We start from the raw sequence: 19246 nt of genomic DNA, 5'->3' as shown, positions 1-19246 counted from the left end.
TAATACATATTCTAGGTACATTCACTTCTGAAACTTTTAAAGTAGAAACATTCATTTTCTAATTAGAACGAATGTGTTGATCCCATGCTTTTTTGAATTCCGTGACAATTTTCATCTCCACCACCTCTCTTGGGAAGGCATTCCAGGCATCGTATGTATGTAGGATTCAAAGTTTTCCATTGTGGGGAACATTGTTAAACCTTTCCCTAGCACTGGTCTTGGCCCTTTCAGTACTGCAGAACCAGAGGGTGATTTTCTACCCCCACATTTACCTCCCCCCTTTTACAAAACTGCAAACGTGGATTTTAGCGCTGGCTGGCATGCTGAATGCTCTGACCTGCTCCAAGGCTCATAGAGTTCCTATGAGTGTCAGGAGCAACGCAGAGCATTCAGCACATCAGCCGGCACTAAAAACCGCTTTTGCAGTTTTGTAAAAGGGGATTTACTTAGGTATTCAAGTAAAATTATCTGAAAAATGTTCTTCCCAAGAGAGTTTTAGTATTTTTCAACCATGTTTTATTAACTCTGCTTTTAATTTTAATCTGGCAGCTAACTGAAGCAGAAACTGTGGAGTAGGCTGGAGCTTGTTGCACTTTTAGACTCATTCATTCTTGGAGGAGATTGGATGACATTTTAGAGAAAGTTATTTCTGCATAACACTAGAAAACCTACTTTTTGGTCACAATGACCTTGTAATTTATTTTCTAAGAGTTGCTAGAATAATAATAATAAATCATGCACAATAATTGTGGGGATAATCAATTCAAATTTACAGACTAAGTTAGAAACTACCACTCTTTCATGCTCTAATCTGATATGAACAATTGATCTCATCATTTTATAAGATTTCTATTCTAATGGTATGATCTTGATACAACTTACAATCAAATTAGACTACAAGAAATAAGCTGAAGTTTATTCTTTCTTTGCTATCTTACGAGTTCTGTAATTAGAAATAAGATTTTAAAAAATTATATTTTTCAGTTGCCAAAGAAATCCTGGTATATAAGGATTAGATAGTTTTAGAACTAAAAGCTTGACTTCCACTCCAGAATAGACATTGAAGATAATTAAAGACAAGTTGGCTAAACATTTGGAAGATTAACTTCAATTGTCTGGCCCTGCCCACCAGAAATCGACCTGATAGTCTTCTTAACCCCTTGTGGCGCACTCTTACATTACCTGCTTACTGTCTATTTTTATTTAAAGAGCTTTCTCTGTCATTATTGCTTCTTTTGTTATTTTACTGTGGCCACTCTGTACTTTTATTTTCTATCTCTTAAGAGAGTGGTAGAAAACTGGAATGCTCTTCCGGAGGCTTTAATAGGGGAAACACACTCCAGAGATTCAAGACAAAGTTAGGCAAGTTCCTGCTGAACCAGAACATACGCAGGTAAAGCTAGTTTCAGTTAGGGTGCTGGTCTTTGACCTAAGGGTTGCCGCGTGAGCGGACTGCTGGGCATGATGGACCACCGATATGACCCAGCAGCGGCAATTCTTATGTTCTTAATCATATCTCCCCTCAGCCATCTCTTTTCCAAGCTGAAGAGCCCTAACCATTTTAGTCTTTCCTCATACGAGAGGAGTTCCATCCCCGTTACCGTCTTGGTCGCTCTTCTTTGAACCTTTTCCAGCACCACTATATCTTTCTTGAGATAAGGAGACCAGAATTGAACTAAATACTGCAGATGAGGTTGCACCATGGAGTGATATAGGGGCATAACATTCTTAGTCTTGTTAACTTGAAAGGTATTAACGTAGAACAAAATCTTTTCAAGAGAAAGGAAAATGGTAAAACCAGAGGGTATAATTTGAGGCTGAGGAGTGGGAGACTCAAGAGCAATGTAAGAAAATTCTTCTTTACAGAGAGGGTGGTGGATGCATGGAATGCACTCCCGAGAAAAGTGGTGGAGATGGTGACGGAGTTCAAAAAAGCATGGGATGAACACAAAGAATCTAGAATCAGAAAATAATAGTAAATATTGAAGAACTAAGGCAAGTACTGGGCAGACTTGCACAGTCTGTGTCTGTATATGGCCGTTTAGTTGAGGATGGGCTGGGGAGAGCTTCAATGGCTGGGATGGTGTAGATGGGCTAGAGTGAGTTTGACAGAGACTTCAGTAGCTGGAATCCTTTTAGTATTTTAAAAGTCTCTATCAAGTCCCCTCGCAGTCTTCTCTTCTCGAGGGTGAAAACTGGGATTGTTCACCCTCGAGAAGAGAAGACTGTGAGGGGACATGATAGAGACTTTTAAAATACTAAAAGGATTCAACAAAATAGAGCAAGAAACATTGTTATTCACATTGTCCAATGTGACTCGGACAAGAGGACATGGACTAAAGCTGAGGGGCACCAGGCCCAGGACAAATATCAGGAAATTCTGCTTCACACAACGAGTGGTGGACGCTTGGAACGCACTCCCGGAGGAGGTTGTGATGGAGACCACCATTCCGGGATTCAAGGGCAAGTTGGATGCACACCTTCTCGCAAATCACATTGAGGGATACAAGTAAATAAGGTTTCTCAACAGGGAACACCTGGCTTGGCCTCCGCGAGTGCAGGTCGCCAGACTGGATGGACCTAGGGTCTGATCCGGCGAAGCCATTTCTTATGTTCTTATGTTCTAAGCACAGTACTGGGCAGAGCTTTGAATTCTTGCCTAGAAGTAGCTAAGAAGAAAAAGAAAATTTTTTTTAAAATTGAATCAGGTTGGGCAGACTGGATGGAACATTCGGGTCTTTATCTGCTGTCATCTACTATGTTAGGAAAAAACACTGGCAGTACAATTGACTGATTGAAACTCTGTGACAACTTTAGGTAGAAACTTTGAATGTGTGTGTAGAAGAACCACTTTATCATGGTGTAAAACTGTGAAGGGTGGATATGCCACCAACACTTTTAACTTACTGACTCTCCTGGGAGAGGTGAGAGCATTAAGGAAGATAACTTTCCAGGTGAGAAACTTGAGATGAGCTGTAGCCATTGATTCAAATGGTGGCTTCATCAAATTGGAAAGAACCACATTAAGGTCCCAAACAACAGGCGGAGGCTTGAGAGGTGGTTTAACATTGAAAAGACCTTTCATAAATCTAGAGACCAGAGGATGAGCAGTGAGAGGCTTTCCCTCAACTGGTACATGAAAAGTTGTAATAGCGCTGAGATGGACTTTGACAGATGTAGATTTGAGTCCAGAGTCAGACAGATGAAGAAGATAATCCAACACCAAATCTACTGATAAGGAAGTTGGATCATGATGATGAAATAGACAGCAGGAAGAAAACCTAGTTCACTTTTGTTGATGACATTGCTGGGTTGTGGTTTCCTGGAGGTGTCAAGAATATGTCAAACAGGCTGAGAGAGATGTAAATCATATGAATTCAGCCCGAGAGAAACCAAGCTGTCAGGTGCAATGATTGCAGGTTGGGATGTAGAAGTGATTCCTGATGCTAAGTAAGTAGAGTAGGAAAAACTGGAAGAGGTTTGGGCTCCCTGGAGCTGAGCTGAAGTAGAAGGGAGAACCAATGTTGTCTGGTCCACCGAGGAGCAATGAGAATCATGGTGGCCGCCTCTCGTTTGAGTTTGAACAGAGTCCTCAACATGAGAGGAACTGGAAGGAATGCATAGAGAAATAGGCCCGTCCAATCCAGGAGAAAGGCATCAGCTTTCAGACGGAGAGGGGAGTAAAGTCAGGAGCAAAACTGGGGCAACTGGTGATTGTGGGGAGCCGCAAACAAATCCATTTTTGGAGTGCCCCATTGAGCAAAGATGGACTGGAGAGCTGCAGAGTTGAGAGTCAGTCTGAAAGGACTTCTTTTTAGGCTTGACCAGAGTGTCCCATGTAGTCTCATGAGAAGACAACTTCTGTGTAGCTGGGTCCATGGAGGGACCAAAAAGCTCATCTCCAAGACACTGAGCATTTGCAAGCCTATCTTGAAGGCTCACATCAAGTTCAGACACACGAAGCCAGGCCAGACGTCTCATGGCTACGGACATGGCTGCAGCACGGGAGATAAGTTCAAATGTGTCGTAATTGGAACACTCAATTTAATGAAATGCACTAAACTTCCAATATATAATGATCAAATACAGTCCACCAATGCATGGAAGTTCAAATCACACGTTGTTCCTCAGAATGCCACACGATGAAATATGTGTGGTAGCCATCCTCACTAGAACTTTTTACAGTGTGATATTATGAACAACTGTGCAACTATTTGCATTTTAAATAGTAATAATTTATAAAGTGTCAGTGCTTCATTATAAAACATTCTAAAGTGATTGAATGCATAATAACTTAGCTTTAAACCGGATCTGCCGGGTGGAATGGACATTAATGTATCAGGCCATGGAATGGTTTGGTATTGGTTCGGGATTTATACAAATGATTAAAACCTTGTATAGCTCTCCTGTTGCTAGATTATATATTAATAATAATTTCTCTGATTGTTTTAAATTGCAAAGGGGGGTTAGACAGGGTTGTCCTCTATCTCCTTTGCTTTTTGATATAGTGCTTGAACCCTTATTATTAGCTATTCAGCAGGTGAAGGAGATACAGGGTATTCCATATTCTGCAAAGGAGTATAAAGTATCTGCTTATGCGGATGATATACTGCTTCATTTGAGAAATCCTGAAACAACCATTCCATGTTTAATTGAATTGATTGAGAATTTTGGAAAATTCTCAGGTTATAAAATAAATTGGTCCTAATCAGAAGTTTTTCCTTTAAATGTGCATTGTACAAGAGGATTATTCGATACATTCCCTTTTATATGGAAGGAGGAAGGAATAAAATATTTAGGAATTTGGATAAAAAATACACTAGATGAGACAATGAAAGTGAATGAAAGCCTTTTATTGCAAAAAGTAACAGAGTTATGTGAGCAATGGAATCCTTTACATTTGTCGTGGTGGGGAAGAGTCCAAACTGTCAAAATGATGATTTTGCCTGTTGTTTGTTACCAAATGGGAATGATTCCAGTTTTTTTCCAGGGGTCTTTTTATAAAAGTTAAACAGTATTATTACTAAATTTATTTGGCTGGGTAAAATTGCTAGAATTGCCTTAGTGACTTTACAAAAACCAATTGAGGAGGGAGGGGTAAATTTGCCAAACTTCTATAGATATCATCAATCCTATATATTGCGACAAGGTATAGAAACATAGAAACATAGAAAGATGACGGCAGATAAGGGCTATAGCCCATCAAGTCTGCCCACACTATTTACCCACCCTCTTAAGTCTACTGACCCCCTAAAATATAATTGTAATTATACTGTCACTCTACTGACCCGCTCATTCAAGTCCTAGTGACCCTATCCCTTAGCATGACCTCGTAGGGATCCCACATAGGTATCCCATTTGTTCTTGAAGTCTAGGATGCTGCGTGCCTCGACCACCTGCACTGGAAGCTTGTTCCAATGCTCAATCACTCTCTCCGTGAAGAAGTACTTCCTGGCGTCTCCACGAAACTTCCCTCCCTTGAGTTTGAGTGGATGTCCTCTTGTGGTCGAGGGTCCCTTGAGAAGAAAGATATCATCTTCCACCTCGATACGTCCCGTGATGTACTTAAATGTCTCAATCATGTCTCCCCTCTCCCTACGCTCTTCGAGAGTGTAGAGCTGCAATTTGCTCAGTCTTTCTTCGTACGGGAGACCCTTTAGCCCCGAGACCATCCTGGTGGCCATCCGCTGAACCGATTCAATTCTGAGCACATCCTTACGGTAATGTGGCCTCCAGAATTGCACACAGTATTCCAGATGAGGTCTCACCATGGCTCTGTACAATGGCATCATGACTTCAGGTTTCCTGTTGACGAAGATTCTCTTGATACAACCTATCATCTGCCGTGCTTTAGATGAAGCCTTCTCCACTTGAGTGGCTGCTTTCATGTCAGCACTGATGATTACTCCTAAGTCTCGTTCTGCCGTAGTCCTGGTTAAAGTTTCTCCATTCAGGGTGTAAGTTCTGCAAGGATTTCCGTTACCGAGATGCATGACCTTACATTTCTTGGCGTTGAAGCCCAGCTGCCAGTTCAAGGACCAACTTTCTAAAGTATGCAGGTCTTGCTCCATAGCATCCTGTAGATTATAGCCGTTTACTATATTGCATAGTTTGGCGTCATCAGCGAATAAGGTTACTTTGCCTTGAAGCCCTTGAGTCAGATCCCCAATGAATATGTTGAAGAGGAGTGGGCCCAGGACTGAACCCTGTGGCACTCCGCTAGTCACCTCCGACATTTTAGAGAGGGTACCGTTAACCACCACCCTCTGAAGTCTGCCACTAAGCCAATCTTTAACCCATGCAGTTAGAGTCTCTCCTAATCCCATCGATTTCATCTTGTTCAGCAGCCTGCGGTGTGGGACGCTGTCAAACGCTTTGCTGAAGTCCAGGTACACGACGTCCAAAGACTCTCCTGAGTCCAGTCTTCTTGTTACCCAGTCAAAGAAGCTGATTAGATTGGACTGGCATGACCTACCCTTGGTGAATCCATGTTGGCTGGGATCCCAGAGATCTTCCTCGTTCAGGATCGTATCTAATTTATACTTAATTAGTGTTTCCATGAGTTTACACACTATTGAGGTGAGGCTTACCGGTCTATAGTTCGCAGCCTCAGCCTTGCAACCCTTTTTATGTAGAGCACAGGTGTCAAAGTCGGTCCTCGAAGGCCGGAATCCAGTCGGGTTTTCAGGATTTCCCCAATGAATATGCATGCACTGCTTTCAATGCATATTCATAGGGGAAATCCTGAAAACCCGACTGGATTACGGCCCTCGAGGAGGGACTTTGACACCCCTGATGTAGAGGAACGACGTTAGCTGTTTTCCAGTCTAACGGAACTTTCCCCGTACTTAGTGAGAGATTGAAGAGCACTGCCAACGGTTCCGCCAGAACATCTCTCAATTCTCTGAGCACTCTTGGGTGTAAATTGTCCGGTCCCATGGCCTTGTTTACCTTTAGCCTTGCCAGTTCGTTGTAGACGTCCCCAGGTGTGAACACAAAATTCTGAAACGGGTCATCCACGTCTTGTTTTATCATCAACTGTGGTCCGTGTTCCGGTGCTTCGCAGGTGAAGACTGAGCAGAAATATTCATTTAGTAGTTCTGCTTTTTCTGAATCCGCCATCGCGTAGTTTCCGTCCGGTTGTCTAAGGCGTACTATACCGTCTGTGTTCCTTTTCCTATCACTGATATACCTAAAGAAGGATTTGTCCCCTTTTTTAATGTTTTTTGCCAGAGTTTCTTCCACTCGAAGTTTGGCCTCCCTAACTGCTGTTTTAACCGCTGCAGATCTGGTCTTATATTCTACTTTAGTTTCTCTTCTCTGCGTACGTTTGTAGGAAATAAATGCTTTTTTCTTCTCCTTAATGAGGTGCGAGATCTCTTCAGTGAACCATTGGGGTTTGTTGTTTCTTTGTCGTTTATCTACTGATTTTATGTAGCGATTAGTTGCTTCGTGTATGGATGATTTCAGGTACGACCACATAGTTTCCACATTGCCGGTCTCTGCTTGGTCCTGCAGCGTCTGATGAACGAAATCTCCCATGCGTGCGAAGTCGGTGCCCTGGAATTTGAGCACCTTTGTTTTTGTAATTGATTTAGGGGACCCTTTCCCAAGGTTGAACCATACCATGTTATGGTCGCTGGAGGCCAGCGTATCTCCCACCGAGACCTCTGAGACGCTTTCCCCGTTGGTGAGTACCAGGTCTAGGATCGCCTGGGCCCTAGTGGGCTCCTTTACCATCTGTCTGAGATGTACTCCTTTTATGGAGGTCAAAAGCCTCCTGCTGCTGATGATTGTTGCCGAAAATGTGTTCCAGTCTGCATCAGGCATGTTGAAGTCCCCTAGCAGTACAGTGTCGCCCCGTAGAGTTATATTCTCTATGTCTTCAATTAATTCTGCATCCATGTCTTCCGATTGTCTTGGAGGTCTGTATATCACACCAAGATACAGGCATTTTTTGCCACCTCTTGCCAGGTTTACCCAGAGGGACTCCCCGGTATACTTGACATCAGTGATCCTGGTGGTTTTGATGTCCTCTTTAATGTATAGTGCTACCCCTCCACCTAACCTGCCCTCTCTGTCCTGACGAAGTAGATTGTACCCAGGTATAGCCATATCCCACCCATGTGTGTCCGTGAACCAAGTCTCGGATATTGCCACCACGTCCAGGTTGGCATCCCTTATTTCAGTTTCCAGTTCTAGAATTTTATTGCCTAAACTGTGTGCATTAACATACATGGCCCTCCACACTTTGTGTTTGTGTTTGCTGAGTCCCTGTGAGGCTATTCCTGACTGAGTCTGTGTGGCTCTTATAGAACTGTTTGCAAATTGTGTCCTTACTTCGGAAACAGAGTGTCGACTCGTCCCATCAGGATAGTTCCTTTCCACACCAGTATATGAGTAGGTCCCCTCCCCCAACTTACCTAGTTTAAAGCCCTGCGAAGCAGGCGGGCTAGTCGGTGTCCGAAGACGTTCTTACCTCTGCTGGTCAAATGGAGTCCGTCTGGTCCCTGTAGTCCCTGTAGCGCCTCTCTATGATCCAGGAATCCGAAGTTCATATCTCGACACCATCCTTGTAGCCATTCGTTCGTTCTCAGGATGTATTCATCTCTGGCTCTTCCCTTGCCTCTAACTGGGAGGATTGATGAGAAGACTACCTGCACACTTGTCTGCTTCAGCCTCTCACCCAAGGCTCCGAAGTCTCTGGTGATGGTCTCCGGGGTGTTCCTGGACTGGTTATGGTTGGAATGGCAGCTCATGTTTCCTATAAGGCTTCATCATTTACTTAGTATTCAAATGCCTAGGATACGAAAAAGTAATAGGATAATTATGGACACATGGAAAACTTTAAAATATATTAATAATTTAACTCCTCTTACAATTCAAAAATTGACTTATCAAAATATATGGCTAAACTCCAAGATCCAAATAGGCGGTTTTCAGATTGTCTGGAGGGATTGGATTAAAGCAGGAATACGTACTCTAAATGATGTTATAGAAAATGGTAAGATGCTGGAGTTTTCACAATTGCAATCTAAATTTGGTCTTGATAAAAAACAAAATTATAAATGGTTGCAATTGAAGCAGGCTATTCAGGCGGGGTTCCCTGAATGGAAATTGCTTAATAATCAATTTAGCTTAGAATTCTTATGCTTTCAGGCAGACTTTCTGGGTCACCAGGCCGTACAGTGGTATAAAGTATTATCTGACTATTTGAACAAGAAACCAAAAAGTGGACTTAGAGAAATTTGGAGCATTGAGATTAAGCATCAAATTAATGCACCTCAATGGCCACGCATTTGGTCTTGGAGGATGAGATGTACAATGTCTGCATCTATGAGGCAAACATGGTTTTTCCTGTTGCAAAGAGCACTCTGGACCCCTGTGCGTTTACAAAAATTGGATTTCTCTAAGTCTAATAGGAGTTGGTATTGTCACCTTGAGGCTGGAACTTTAGATCATTTATTATTTTATTGTCCTTTTATTAATGCTTTTTGGAAATTGATTTGGGATCAAATAAATTGTATGCTTGAAAATCCTGTAGCTTTACCATATGACACCATCTTATTTGGTATGTCTATGAGGGCTAAATCTCAAATATCTTCCAATAATAATAAGTTTTTAATGATTCCAACAGGAGTTGCCATTCAACAGATAACTTTTAATTGGAAAGATTACACAAGATTAAATTACTCTTTTTGGTGGAATACGGTGTGTCATGTGTATAAAATGGAGAGAATATTAGCTGTTAAAAAAGGATGTTTTAAGAAATTTAAGGATGTATGAGGGCCATTAATGAATTATTATAATGAATAAGGAGAAATTAGGTTCTTACCTGCTAATTTACTTTCTTTTAGCTTCTCCAGACCAGTAGAGGTTAATCTTTACGAATGGGTATATATCCAATCATGGCCAGCAGGTGGAGACTGAAAACAAAACTGTGGGACAGTATATAATATACTCCCTTCTTTATTTACATCAGTCTGCCGAATAGCCAAGCAGAACTAAGAACTGGAAAACAGAAAGAAAACAATACTCCGAACAGGAGTAACAAATAACATACCCAAATGCTGTTGGAAAATGCAGAGGAGAAATACCAGAAGGAAAATGTCCCCACAGCTCGCCAGCTAAGCCAGCCGAGCCACAGCCGCTGTTCTTTAATTCTCCCCGGCCCTAGAAAAATACTAGAACCCGCAGCAAAAAACAAAAACTGCCCGCGAAACAGCCCCAAGAACAACAACAACAGACAGGGTGGGGACCTCTACTGGTCTGGAGAAGCTAAAAGAAAGTAAATTAGCAGGTAAGAACCTAATTTCTCCTTCTTTAGCACTCTCCAGACCAGTAGAGGTTAATCTTTACAAATGGGACGTACCAAAGCAGTCCCTCACACGGGCGGGACCCCCGAAGGGCTGACACCAGAACACACACACCGAACACCGCGTCCTGACGCGCCAGAACATCTACCCGAAAGAGTCTGACAAAGGAATACAAGGAAGACCAAACCGCAGCCTTACAAATGTCCACTGGAGGCACGAGCGACGACTCAGTCCAAGAAGCCGCCTGACCCCGAGTAGAATGAGCTTTGAGAAACTCCGGAACGGGCTGCTGCCCCAGAAGAGAAGCGGAAGCAATAGTCTCCTTGATCTAGCATGCAATAGTAGCCCTAGAAGCGCCAGCCCCCCTAAGAGGACCAGTCAGAAGGACAAAGAGATGATTTTATTTCCTGATCTCCTGGGTCCGTTGCACATAAGAGCGAAGGACCCGACCAACATCCAACTTGCTCAGCTGTCTTTGCTCAGAAGAGCCCTCTCAACTACCCAAGACCGGGAGGACCACAGATTGATTGACATGAAAAGGAAAAACTACTTTTGGCAGAAAAGGAAGGAACAGGCCTCAAGACAACCTGCTCCCTAGAAAACTCCAAGAAGGGAGCCCTACAAGAGAAAACCTGTAGCTCAGAAACACGCCTAGCGGAAGAAATGTCCACCAAAAAGACCGTCTTCAGAGTAAGGTCCTTCAAAGAGCAGCCGCCCAACGGTTCGAAGGGCGGGTGCATCAGAATAGAGAGAACCAGACTGAGATTCCAAGAGGGAATAGAGGACCGCACGGAAGGCCTGAGCACCTTGGCCGCCCACAAAAAGCGAATCACATCAGGAATGGCTGTCAAACGCTGACCCGTCACAAACCCCCGAAAGGCTGACAAGGCCACAAGCTGAACCCGGAGAGAAGCCGAAGCCAGGCCTCTATCCAGGCCATCTTGCAAGAACTCTAGGATGTTAGGCACAGAAACGCAAAGAGAGACCACTCCCCGCCCCTGGCACCACCCCTCAAAGAAGTGCCAAATCCACACAGAAGCCTGAGAGGTAGAAAGCCTCCAGGACCCCAAGAGTGTAGAAATCACCCTATCTGAATACCCCTTCTTACCAAGGCGACCCCTTTCAAAAGCCAAGCCGTAAGACAGAAGGGAGACGGGTCGAACATGGGAATGGGACCCTGCGTCAGAAGGTCGTCCAAGGGAGGCAGAGGAAGAGGATCCGCCACCAGAGTGTCACTAGATCTGCGTATCACGGATGTCGAGGCCAATCTGGAGCCACCAGAACCACCAGACCCGGATGGCGAACAATGCGGAGAAGAACTCTGCCCACTAATGGCCACGAAGGGAACATGCACAACAGCCCCTCTGTTGGCCATGGTTGAACCAGAGCATCCAGACCCTCGGCCAGTCCATCCCTGCGACGACTGAAGAAGCGGAACACCTCGGCTTTGCCACTCGTGACCGTCAGGTCCATCAGGGACTGACCCCAAGCCTGCATTATCAACTGAAAAGCCACAGGGCTGAGACACCACTATCTGTGATCTAAGATGTGACTGAGGAAGTTCGCCTGAACATTCTCCACCCCGGCCATGTGAGAGGCCGAGAGGTCCAGAAGGTGTGACTCCGCCCCAAAGCATGAGCCGAGCCGCCTCCTCCGCCACCTGAGCGCTCTTGGTGCCTCAACGATTGACATAAGCCACCGCTGTGGCATTGTCAGACCGGACTCTGACCGACTTGCCCATCAAGAGAGAGCGGAAGGCTAACAGCGCCAGAGGGACGGCTCTGGTCTCCAACATGTTGATTGACCAAGACGCCTCCTCCATGGACCAGGTGCCCTGAGCTGAGTGACCTAGACACTGAGCCCCCCCAACCGAGGAGACTGGCATCCGTGAGAAGCACCGTTCACTGCGATAGATCCAGACTCATCCTCTGGACTAGATGAGAGGTCTGGAGCCACCAAAGAAGACTGCAGCGCGCCAAGCCTGGAGGGACAGGGACCTCCAAACTGAGCCTCTGGGGTGACCATCTACGGAGCAGAGCATACTGAAGAGACACATGTGGGCCCGCGCCCACCTCACAACATCCAGGAACGCTGCCATCGACCCCAAGACTTGGAGGAAATCCTGCGCCCGAGGACACCGGGACGCCAAAAGAAGGCGAATCTGAGATTGCAATTTGCTTACCCGGGCCTCTGGAAGGAAGACCTTCCCCAAGGAGGTGTCGAACAGAACCCCAAGGTACTCCAGATGCTGAGCGGGGACCAACCGACTCTTGGAAAGGTTGACCATCCAGCCCAGTGACCGGAGAAACTCAACCACCCGAGCCGTAACTCGGGCGCTCTCCTGCAACGACTTCGCCTGAAACAACCAGTCATCCCAGAAGGGGTGCACCAGAATGCCCTCTGACTGCAATGCCGCCGTGACGACCACCATCAACTTGATGTTGTGGCCAGGCCCAAGGGAAGCACACAGAACTGATAGTGCAGACCCAATATCGCAAAGCAAAGAAAGAGCTGAGGAGAGGCCCGAATGGAAACAGGCAAGTAGGCCTCTGCCAGAGCGAGAGAAGTCAGGAACTCCCCCGGCTGAACCGCCAGAAGGACAGACTGCAGTGTGGCCAAGCGAATAAAAGGGAATTCTGAGAGTCCTGTTGACCTCAGTTTAAACCAAGGATGGGCCGAAAGGTCCCCTCCCTTTAGGGCCCCATAAAGGAAATGGCGTACCAGCCGATACCGCACTCCTGAGGGGACACTGGACAACTGCTTTGAGATCTAGCAAGCGCTGAAGGGTCTGGCGAAAGGCTAGCGTCTCCCATGCCACCTGACATGGAGAGGCTAGATATGATCCGGTAGAGAGCGGGCAAAATTCAAGTACATAACCGTCCCGCACCACCACCAGGACCCACTGATCGGACGTGATCTTGGCCCACTTGGGAAACAAGTTGCGAAGCCGGGCACCCACGGGAACCAAAGGGGGCGCCGGCAAAGAGACATTGCGCAGGACGGGCAGCAGTGGAACCGGGGGGGAAACTCCCAGCCCCCCGACGGGCCCCCTGAAAAGACTGCATGCGCTAAGCCAACCGACCCCGGGGAAAAACCGGAAGCCTGGAAAGAAGCAGTCCCATGCCCCAGGCGAAACTTGCGAAATTCCCGCAGATGCTCCCGGGCAATGCCAACCCAAGATGCCAGGCGGGCACGGTCCTCAGGCAGACGGGGCACCTCAGAGTCCATCAGAGTCTGAACCACCGGATCTAAGTCCTCTCTAAACAAAAAACAACCCCCGAAAGGGAAATTTTGGGAAGTTCCGTTTTGGACGCGGCAACCGCCGACCAAGCGCGAAGCCACAAGGTACAGCGTGCGGCCACCAAAAGTCCCAGACTTAGCAGCACCAAGTCACAAAGAACAACCGAGAGGAACGAGGCAGTCATCTCAAACTTCACCACCTCCTGATCCACTAAGGACCAGTCATCAGACTCACGATCCAGGACATGCTCAGACCACCGAAACACGGTGCGGGCCACCAGCCCCACACAAATAGCCGCCGGGACCCCCAAGGCAGAGACATCAAAATTATACTTAAGAAGTGTCTCTAACGTACGCTCCTCAGAGACCCTAAGAGCAGAACCGTCCATAACAGGCACGGTATGCCGCTTAGGAAGTGCCGAGACCACCGCGTCCCCCATTGGCGAAATTAAGGTAGCCCTATCCCCCTCCGGGATGGGATACCCATGAGCCAAGGCGCACACCAAACGAAACGGCGCCCGTAGGCCACTGCGCCAACACAAAATCCCGAAAATCCTGACGCACAGGAAAAGAGCGGGAAACAGGACAGACCCCCTGAAGCAGAGGGGCCCCCATACGCGGGGACTCCAGTGGCGCAACTTCAAAAATGCAGCACCAAGGAGACCTGCTACATCAGGTCTAAAAGCTCATCCCTCTGAATAAAAAGCGCACCACGGACGCATCTGCTCTGGAAGACGGGAAACCCGCCGCCCCGCTGCCAGCGGGCGTCCCCTCTATAGGATCCTGGAAGCCCGCCAAAGCAGCCAGGTCCTCAACCATGCCAACACGCTCCTCCGACCACCAATTCGCAATCCAAGCCCCCCCACGGGCGCTTGGATGAGGGAGGAGGAAGAGGGGACGCCAAACGAAAAGAGGGAGGCAAAGCCATAGGGGGCGCGGAGGGAAACCACCCCTGAAACCCCCCAGGTGCACGTGGGACCCCCAATTGTCTGCACAAAGAAAGAAATTAAATTGGGGACAAAAAACCCCTGGGGGTCCCCAGGGACTCCCTGCCTCAGCAGGGGTCCCTGCTGAAACCTGCCCCTGTGTTTGCAATACAGGGGGAAGGTCACCTGAGGTTGCAGACAAAATGGAGGGGCCAGACAGAGAAAATGGTGAAGTTCCCGCCAAAAATGCTCCCTCCATGGCCTGTAGCGGCTGAGAAGGCTGAACAGTCCCAGCCGCTAAAACAGGCAAGTCGGCATCAGCTGTCAAAAAATCAGCTGAAAGGGAATCCTTCGGGGAATCCCTCCGTGGGCGGTTGGGGAAGACGCTTCCCCACTGCTCCCAGCCGACTCGCGAGGCACCATCGGCGGGGAGCTCTGGGCGCCTGCAGCCGCTGCCGACGGAGCTCCACCACCTCACCGGGCCAAACTACCGATTTCAGTCCGGCCGCGAGTGCCTCGCGGCTGGACCTAATTGTGTCCCACTCCCCCGGAGAAGGGCACAATTGCTCCAAACGCGACCTAGCTATAAAAAAAAGTGCCGGTTAGATGAAAAAATACAGTTTTCTTAAAGGGAAACAACCCTCCAGACCAGCACTACCTCAGGATTTTTTTTTTTTTACAGAACAGACTCCACAGGCTCTCGAAGCAATATGCCTTGCTTGATCTAGGGGGCAAGGCTTACTGCTGAGGCTCCTCTAAAAAAATGTGGGGAAGTGGGGGGAGGGACCCCGCTCGAGACCCGCCGGGTTTGACACCCCCGAGGTCGGACGGACCCCCAAACAGGGCCCGCCCAAGCTCCGTCCGGCCAAAAACAGGGACTATAAACCCACTAAACAAATTCCAACAGCCCTACCAAGGGAGATGGGTACAGATCACTCAACACCTGCTGGAGACTGAAAGAAGACTGATGTAAATAGAGAAGGGAGTATATTATATACTGTCCCACAGTTTTGTTTTCAGTTTCCACTTGCTGGTCATGATTGGATATATACCCATTCGTAAAGATTAACCTCTACTGGTCTGGAGAGTGCTAAAGAATCAGTATTTTCCCCTTTTTAATATAGATGGTATAGGGAGGTTGGGTGGGTTTAAGTTTTCTTAGGGTTAAATGGAAAAGATATAATTATTATAGTATGGGATATCTATTATAAAGTATGTTGTATATGGGGTGGGGTGGGATTCAACTTTTTTTCTGTAAGAATTGTAGAAATTCAAGTGGAATTGTATATTATATGAATGATTTTCTGTACACTTGTTGTAAAATTTAAAATGAATAAAGATTTATTAAAAAAAAAAAAAATTTACATATTTCAATCACTAAATTGAAAATAAAAACATCTTCTGCTTATACCATTGGCTCCCAACAACAGGTTCCCCTAAAATTCCATTTGAAGGCTGAGTTCCTTGCTTGACCATTGTAAACTGTGTGATGCTTGGGCCAGGGACTTGCAGGTGGATTTACCAGAGGATGTGGTTTCCAAGGCTCTTAAGAGGTTGGGTGCCCTTTGCAAATATATGACTTTTTGGAAGCAACACTATAAGTTAGTGTTGCGGCTTTATATTTCCCCCAAGAGAGCATATCTTGCTTGTTTTCGAGCCAATGCTGAGTGCTTTAAGTGTCATTTTCCTGAAGCAAGTTTGGGCCATATGTTTTGGTCCTGTCTTTCCATTGCTGTCTTTGGGAACCACATTCTCACCTTTGTAGAATGGATTTGGCAGATTACAATCCATTGCTCCCCTCTGTGTCTATTTGGTGATATTCCTAACTACCACCCTCGTCAGAAGGGAGCTGGTGCCTTTCTTAAATGGACTGTGGTGATACCCTTGAAATGTATACTTTTGAAATAGCTGGACATGGATGCCCCTGACTTATCACTATGGATAACTCGTCTGATCACGCTTCTGATATGGGAGCGAAGAGAGATTGAAGACTTTTCCTCATTGCGAGGACGGTCCTTTCAACGGGTGTGGGAGCTACGGTAAGGAGTCGACTTTTGAATTTGTGATTCTATCAGTTTTGCTGATGCTGGACCCTGTTGATTTACTAGCTTCTTGAAGACATCCTGGGAAGGGGGGGGATGATGGGAGAGTGTTTTTGTTGTTGGGGAGGAAATGTTGCTTTAAAATAGTTTGAGCTTGCTTTTATCTGTAAGGATTTTCTGTACCTTTGTGTATTAAGCTCAATAAAAATTATTTGAACATAAATCAAAAGATCAGCCTTGGGATGGGTGGGAGAGAATACTAAACAGAGACTTTCCTCAACTGCTATCTGTGTCCTAATCTGATCTTATGCTCTGAAATGCAAACCTAAAATACTAATCTAGACTTAAACACTTTTTATATAAAACCCTGACAGGAATTCTAAAGGCCTAAAGTTATTGTTACTGTTTGGAAAGTTATTGTTACTGTTTGGTGATGCAATGTCAGCTTAAACGTGTATTTTAGCTAAAGTATGTTTTATATTTTTATGACCGCCTAAGTTTTTATGTTTGTACACCGCCTAGAAGGTTGATTGGGCGGTATAAGAAATTTTAAATAAACTTGAAACTAAACTGACTTTGATGAAAAATCAAAGTACTGAACTAAAAAAGTAAAAGACAAGAATGATTAAATAACCTACTGAAGCCCAAGTTTACCTTTTCCCAAGTTTGAGTGCTAGGAGGTAAGGTATTTAAAAATGGATTTCCTCTTCAGGACAAAGAACAGTTGAAGGAAAAGAAATAATTGGCATGTAAATGACAACTCATCCATAAATCTATATCATAAAAATATAAGAATTGCCGCTGCTGGGTCAGACCAGTGGTCCATCGTGCCCAGCAGTCCGCTCACGCGGCGGCCCTTAGATCAAAGACCAGTGCCCTGAGTCTAGCCTTACCTGCGTACATTATTCCAAATTCCTGGAGTAGATCTGAGATGTTTGTTTCAGTCATTGCTATTTCAAGACCTGAAATAGAGAAAAATATTTGTTATTGCTCAAACAAAACAAAAATGTTTTTCTTATTAATGAACAACAACACTTTATACACCTTTTCTCCTACTGCTCAAGGGTGTGATATATAAGACACTCAAAAGATGATAATGCTTCCATATGCTCAGAGAAGTGCAAAACTCTGTTGGGGGGTTTGATTGCCCCCTTATTTTAGAGCTTGTTCTTCAATCATTGCATACATTTAGCTTTGTCAATTAAATAGCTGTGCTCAACTGCAGCGTATTTCAAATCTCTAATTGTTGTATTGTTCAAAAATTCAAGTATTATCCAATTTGTCACAACTATTTTAAACTGACCACAAAAAAATTAAATGATGTCACTTATCTTAAATGATAGAGGGTCCCAATGTGGTCCCGTTTCATTATCTGCTTCAGGAGAACCCGATTTGTGGGCTTCTAAAGTACTTCGCTGATGAGGTGAGTCACCAGCGGGAAAAAATCACTGTGTTCAGAGTTGCAAATGTCAGCACTTCTTTGCGGTCGCCTTTCCAAAGCAGTTTCCTTTTTCAGCTGAAGTGAGGTGTGGCTTCTGATGTGGAGTATGGAGGTGAGGAGGGAAAAAGTGATTCCCTTCCTCTCGACCCTACTGGAATGGGATTGTGGATGAGCTCTCCTGAGGGCTCTTTGCAGGGGTAGTGAATTGGTAGAGTTAGGGCCCCTGGTATGGCTTCTAACGGAAGAGTCTAGGGGAGAGAGGAGAAGAAAGGCGGCTCCTTACCTCTCAACCCTGCTGGACTCAAACTATGGCTATGTTCTCTTGAGGCTCTGTGCGGGCTGGTAAGTCAGCTGATGGAGTAGTTTCTTGTTCAGCGTTCTTATATTTTTTTTTGTCTCTTTGCACCGTCGCTTTGCAAAGGCGCTTGCTAAGGCGCGCCGAATGGTTGCGCGCCGTTCCCGCCACTAGATTTGAGCAAAAGAGGATTTTCTCCTGGCTGTCTGCAGGGGGGGCGGACGGAGCACGCACGCCCGGCAGGATCGGGTTGGTGGGGTCCTTTGCAGCGGTGATGGCTGGTTCCCACCGCTAGATTTGAGCAAAAGAGGATTTTCTCCCGGCTGGCTGGGGGGGGGTGCCGGAGCGGAGTTCGCACGCCCGGCAGGATTGGGTCGGTGGGGTCCTTTGCAGTGGCGATGGCTGGTTCCCGCTGCTAGATTAGAGCAAAAGAGGATTTTCTCCTGGCTGGCTGCAGGAGGGGGGGGCGGAGCAGGTCCAAATCAACAAGACTACTCAAAAAGCATTTTTAACCATGCGCAATCTACGAAAAAAAGCAATATAGGCTCATAGTCCAATCTCTAGTCCTAGGTCTAGTGGACTACTGCAATATCCTCTACCTACCATGCCCCACAAACTTAATTAAACAATTACAGACTGTACAAAATACAGCCCTCAGACTGATCTATTCACTTGGAAAATTTGACCACATTACCAATACAAGCTCGAATCCAATTCAAACTATACTGTCTATTATTCAAAGTAACAAACGGTACCGCACCTACCTACCTAAACAATCGCCTAAATTGGAACCTTACAACTAGACAAAGGAGAACGCAGACCCCATTTTACTTCCCCCCATTCAAGGAACTCAGCGCAAGAAGATGTACAACAACCTACTAGCAACGCAGGCAGCGAAACTAGACCCCTCCATCTCTAACTTGCTGACAGCAACATGCGACTTCAAATCATTTCGAAAAGAAATCAAAACCCTGCTATTCAAAAAA

The 19246-nt window shown here is 45.8% G+C and overlaps 1 protein-coding gene across 2 annotated transcripts in view; it reads right to left on the bottom strand.

Annotated features, from left to right (window-relative positions):
• The window catches only part of LOC117352266 (galanin peptides-like), a 99194-nt gene extending 80339 nt beyond the window's left edge, over positions 1-18855 (bottom strand). Inside the window, exon 1 of one of the 2 annotated variants that reach the window (XM_033928624.1) lies at positions 17418-18855. The gene's annotated coding sequence lies outside the window, so the exon portion shown is untranslated. Of the gene's footprint in view, positions 1-8479; positions 8527-17417 lie in introns of those variants that run through there. The other variant, XM_033928625.1, reaches the window with a different exon arrangement.
• Positions 18856-19246: the final 391 nt, after the last annotated feature.

Source organism: Geotrypetes seraphini, chromosome 19, assembly GCF_902459505.1.
Source record: "Geotrypetes seraphini chromosome 19, aGeoSer1.1, whole genome shotgun sequence".
Classification (NCBI taxonomy): Eukaryota; Metazoa; Chordata; class Amphibia; order Gymnophiona; family Dermophiidae; genus Geotrypetes; species Geotrypetes seraphini.
The sequence above is the reverse complement of the archived record's forward strand: the minus strand, read 5'-3'. Positions and strand labels throughout refer to the sequence as shown.